Source organism: Siphateles boraxobius, unplaced genomic scaffold, assembly GCF_051911475.1.
Source record: "Siphateles boraxobius isolate OS27281-9 unplaced genomic scaffold, OSU_SipBor_1 77, whole genome shotgun sequence".
NCBI lineage: Eukaryota > Metazoa > Chordata > Actinopteri > Cypriniformes > Leuciscidae > Siphateles > Siphateles boraxobius.
This window is the reverse complement of record NW_027509205.1, coordinates 3,354,547-3,360,546: the sequence shown is the minus strand read 5'-3', so window position 1 is coordinate 3,360,546 and position 6,000 is coordinate 3,354,547.

Genomic DNA, 6,000 nt, shown 5'->3' with positions numbered 1-6,000 from the left:
TATTAGCGAAATAATTGCTATGTAGTAAATGATAATATAATCTAGGGTGTTTAAACAAGATAATCTTGTCAAAAGTTTCATTCAGTGGCCGTGCTTGAGCATTCCTGATCATCAACCCAGTGAGTGCTCAGCAATATGAACGAACTTTTTTTTCGAGACTAATGGTGAGCAAATACAACAGATAGAGAATTAAATTCAGCGCTTTTATTTTCAACATGCACTCATTCATGTCTGTTTTATTTAATTCATGTAAAGTTACGTCTTTATTGGGGAAGGACATGACGGATTACGCTACGTGGCTCAATGAGTTCGTCTCAATTTTTTAGAACCAAGCTGAATAAATAAACTATATCAGACATTTATGTCTCAAATCTCATTTCTGCATGTCTGTTATGTTAAATAAAGTTGAATAATTAAAGCAAAGCAAGTAGAACATATACTTTACCTGTGCACAGAGTTGTTATTGACTGATCTCCTCAGACGCGGGCTGCAATGGCCGAATTCTCAAAACGGCCACAAGATGGCGCCGTTTATCGGAAAATCCGATATTACAAAACCGATTCCCGATTATGGGAAAATGCTTAAATATCGGGAAAAATATCGGTAAACCGATACATCGGTCGATCACTACACAAGAGTATCTGGGATCTGTGTACCTGACCACAACTCGAAATAGTGAGATTGAGGAAATCACAGAAGTGGCTGGAGCAAGTTCCTTTGCACAGTTTGAAGCCGAGGAAAAGCAGGTGACCACGTATACTGGAAGCATCATTCGTGCTGAAAGTGCGGTATCCAAAAAGTGCACAAAATGCCAGGCGTGGCAGATTGATTTTAATAGCGCTTTAAAGTTCCATCGATTCAAATTTCTTCAAAAAGCTGAATATTATCAGCACACAGCCAGTGGTCGAGTCGCGCTCCTGCAAGACTGTAAAGAGATGGACCTCAATGTGACAAATTCTGTCATAGGCGTTACTTGGAGAAAGAAGGCATCACACATTTGCTTATCGAAGGGCAAAATGTGGAAGAGCATCCGTTGAGTGGTGATATAATAGCTATTTAAAGGCAGTAGTAAATGTGTATTTGTTTACAGTGACATTGCAACAAGTTTATTCAGTTCCATTTGTTGTTCAATAATATTTTGTTCATGTTTTTTTTGGCCGGATGTCTATTTGCAAATATTGTTATGTTTACAGTATGTTATATTGTATGTATCTGGTGTTGTGTAAATAAAGTTTCTTATAGTAATTTAAGACAGTTGTTTTTTCATTAATCTGAAAATGTTTGATGGCATAATACTGCTATAAAAAGTTTATTTGGTTTACAAATAAGTATATAATTGGAAGTAAAAGAAACTTATGCAACTTCAAGATTTGATAATTTACTGTTTGTGGTCACACTTTTATTTGCAGATATTTTTTATTGTATATGGTATGGGGGGTATGTTAAATGAGGGGGCATATATATATATATATAATTTATGTGTGTGTGTGTAATTTTATGTGGAAGTATTTGGATAAATTATAAAGTTTATTGGTTGAGATGAATGGACATTATCTAGTGAGCATGAGTACCCACAGGTTTTCACTGCATTGAGAAGGTTCAGCTGTCTATAAACATTGTCACTCATGCATAATAATGAATCCTCACTCAAAGAAAATGACATCATAGCCTATGTGCAACACATGAAATTATCAAACCAATAAGTCTAAAAACATTTGTTGTATTTTATTGCACAGTATGTATCAGTATAACAAATCAGTGTAACAGTAAGAAATCAACAATTCTTTAATCTTTATATGATCAGATATTTGGGGGGCCTATATGTTAATGAGGGGGCTTAAGAAATATGTTTAGTGTTGTGACAATACAGTGCTTGATGTCAAAGTTATTACCGTCGGAAAGAAGTCAATACGTGTTCGCAATGATCATCAGCACGTGATTCTTAGCTTAGTTTTGCAACTTGTTAAACTTGAAGGTCAAATGCATAAACATTTCTGTCAATATATATTTGTATAAAATTATTATAGAAAAGTGTTTTGTCGTAAAGTCATCTAGGTTAATGGTTAAGAACACATAGCCTAGTTACATTGCCTATAGCTACATTTACATTTTACGTTTTACTTCAATTTGAATGAATTCCGACTGATGATCGTAGTTTAGGCTACAGTAGCCTATATAAAATGTTTGTGTTGATGTGCGTGTTTATATGTCACAATTGGCTTCCGATTTAAATTTTAAATACTTGCGTTAAATGGATCTATTTCGGGTTCATAATAGGAGACTTGAACAATTAACATGCTGTCTGTCAAGCAGTAAAAATGTCCCTTCCAGTGGCTAAAGTGTCGTCTGTGGATGAAAGTCTAAAACAAGGACTGGTGTGATTTTGTCCTGCTTCACTACACAGATGAGTAGAAAGTTAATTTAGAATGACAGGACATTCATTGATGACACTTTATTTAATTGGAAGAACAGCTTGTTGCCGTGTCATTGCGCTATGTCAGTGCGCGTAGCCTACTATTGTTTAGTTTCGGTTTTTAATTCGATCAAGTGTTTACATGTTCTCTCGATCGCATTACAAAAGGAATAAACCGTCCCTTACAATCAGAATGAAATTTGAATCAGATCTGGCCAATTCTTTCCGACTGATGTGATAACATTACACTTTTTTATTCTGATTGTATACTATTTTGATTACAATGGGATTGTTGTATCCATGTAAACGCAATTTATTGTATGGATCTCGGTCTCCTTTCATTTCTAAAAGACAGGTCTGTAATTATCTATGAATTTCATGTCATTTTGGGAGAAAACACATCAGGCTGTTCCATTGTCGCACAGTGTTGCCATATGGCAACGCACCCAAAAGTACCCCCCGAAAAATAAAAAATATATAAATATGTTAATTTGAGTCTATTTTTTATAAATAAAAACACTAACATTTTTTCCGATGATTGCATAATAATGCGTGCAGTAGAGGGTTAACATGCAAGCTATCTACTGTAGCCTACCTAATATTTATCCAAATTAGTCAATATAGAATCAAGATTGAAATCAAATCCAAGAATTGAATTGAAATTGTGAAAATTGTGTTAACCAATAATGCAAACAGTAACCTTCGAGTCATTGTACATGTAAACATTGTAACATGTTGTCACTACACTTAATAAAATTCTGTTTAGTTACCAAATGTTTTGACAATCACAATTACACATTGTGATGCAAGTTGTTTTTTTTAGATTCCCCCATCCATCCGTTTCTCTTGTGCATTTAAAATATCGTTATAATACCGTATACCGTAATAAAAGCTCAATTGCAGCATGAAAATTTTATACTGGCACATGCCTAATGTAACGCCACTGTACTTGTAAGATACAGTAGTTTGTTGAGGTTAAATAGAAACCGATGTCTTACAGATTCATTTTCCCCTATTTTGTAGGTACGTGGAGTACAAAGCAGGATGTGCTGCATCAATGACAATAGCCGACCCCACACAGCCTCAAATATCATTGTTTGCTCAAAGGGTCCACTTATATTCCTCAAATTCAGCCAGGCAACAGGCCTTCACCCAGTCCATCCTCCAGGACCTTGTGGTTGGATGCTCTCTCCCCCTGTCTGTCGTTGAAAATCCAAATTTTAGACACTTCCTGAATGTCCTGGATAGCAAATACACTCCTGTGTCTAGGACCAGCTTGACAGAGAAGCCGATACCTCAAATTGTCACTAAAGTTAAGGGTGACATAATCAAAGCCCTGGAAGTCCAGTCAAATGTTGCAATAACAACAGACCTCTGGTCTGACCGGAGGCTTCGGTTCTTCCTGGGAGTTACCGCTCATGTTGCCTGCAAGGACAAGGACTCTTACAGTTTAAAATAATTTTTGCTAAACTGTAGGTGTTTCACGGGGAAGCACTGTGGGGAACGAATCGCCTCAGCATTTGACAACATTGTTGTATGGAGTATGGCGTTGGCCATAAAATAAGCTACATTCTGACGGATAACGCATCCAATATGAAGCGGGCCTTTAAAGTGAGGATGCCAGAAGTAGAGCAGCCTGAAGGTGACAGCAGCGATGACCTCGATGATGAAACGATGTGGGAGGATGCAGAACATGTAGAGCCATGGTCATCGGGTGAACGTCTTTCTTGCTTCGCCCACTCGCTGCAACTCGTCATCAATGACGGGATGAAAGAGGTAAAGGCAATAGCTAGAGCCATTGCCAAGGCCAGCAAATTCACAACTCTGCTGCACAGCAGTAGCAAGCATAGGGACATGTTTGAGGCCCACTTTGGCTCTAATGAGTCTATCCCAGCAGCAAACGACACCCGCTGGAATAGCACCTACAAGCAGTTAACCCTCTGGGGTCTAAGGTGTCCTGACATGCTCTGACATTTGTGCTTTTTACAGTTGCTTATAAACATATTAATAGCAAAGGTGTAATTACACTCTAACACAAACAGGGCTACCATAATATGTGAGCAACATGTATGTACATGTTTTTATTTTTGAGAGGATATTGTTTATGCATGGTTATTGAAAAAACTAAAACTTAAAGTTTCTGAAATAAGGCCAAAAAACACATACTAAATATGTGTCCACAAGACTTTTGACTAATGGATGTTCTCGCCTAGAATTTTTGCTTCAAAATGATCTAAAATCATCCTGCCTAATCATTCACATAAAACAATACATTGATTTAAATTTAGTAAAACACTTTTTGTTTGGAAAGGCAATATGTGAAAGGGGCGTGACTCATGAATAATGGTCTGATTCACACCTGAGAAGACAAAAGACCTGCATAATGAGACTGCATAATGAGCTTTTCACAGGTGTCACTGAGCCACAAGAAAGAATACAAGGACAATATATATATATATATATATATTACTACAAAATTGGTTCACAGTTGGAAACATCTAGAAGAAAAATAGTATTTTTCCACTTGTATTTTTGCTTGCAAATTGTATAATATCCAAGGTGAACATTTCTAGTAATTGTGTAGTTAATTCTCATACTGTATTTTCAGAAAGTTTTGGATAAGTATCCTCTCCCCAAATTTGTAACTAATAAAACACAATAAAAATAATTTGAGAGAAGGCTTATATTGACCTTTTAAGATTTTGTTTACATCTACCTTGTGAATATATTATTTGCTATTTTATTAAAAAGTTTACAATTACAGCAACAATTAAAATAACAATATTTCAAGTGTAATATTTCATTGTAAAAACTAAAGTATACATTTTATCATACATATTTCAAAGTTAAGGATTCATTAGTTTGAATAAAGCCTACATCGGAACAAACACTATAATAGCATCCTAGTTGATGACTTTATTTTTGACAAAACAAACATAGCCTAATATATTTAACATTTGAGCAGAAATTGGTGAACAAAAGCTTATTCAATGTGGCAGTAGTCTAGTTTACAGTAAACAGTTAATAATCTATCCAAAACTAGTCAACGAAATGTTGTCATATTTCGTCTGTCACATAGGCATATCGTTTGTTGTTTTTATGAGCCTATATTAGGGCATATAAATATTAATTTGCAGTTTAATACGTTGCTTATACAAAGACATTTTAACGTTATTTCAACATATTTCAGTCGATTTTCACTCATCTCAGTATAGCAATAGGGTTTGGTAAAAACTGTTCAGTTCATTCATTCACACACAGACGCGATTCATATTTAAACAGTCTTTTTGCGGTTTACATAACGTTACAATAGGATATTGCGATTAGAACAATAATAAAAAAAAACGTACTTCTCAGATGGATCCGTTGCTCCTCGAAACAAATTTAAACCAGCACTTCTGAGGTAATTTCCCAGGATTATTCCTCACAGCCTTGCTAGACAACATACAGTACTGTAATCTGAATAAATTTGGTGTGCTGATCTCATGTGATGGGCGTTTACACGTTTGCATGTGTTGCCTGAGATCATTTGCATTTGAATAGCATGCGCTCTCCGTGGGCGTCAAATTAAAAGATAATGAGATTAA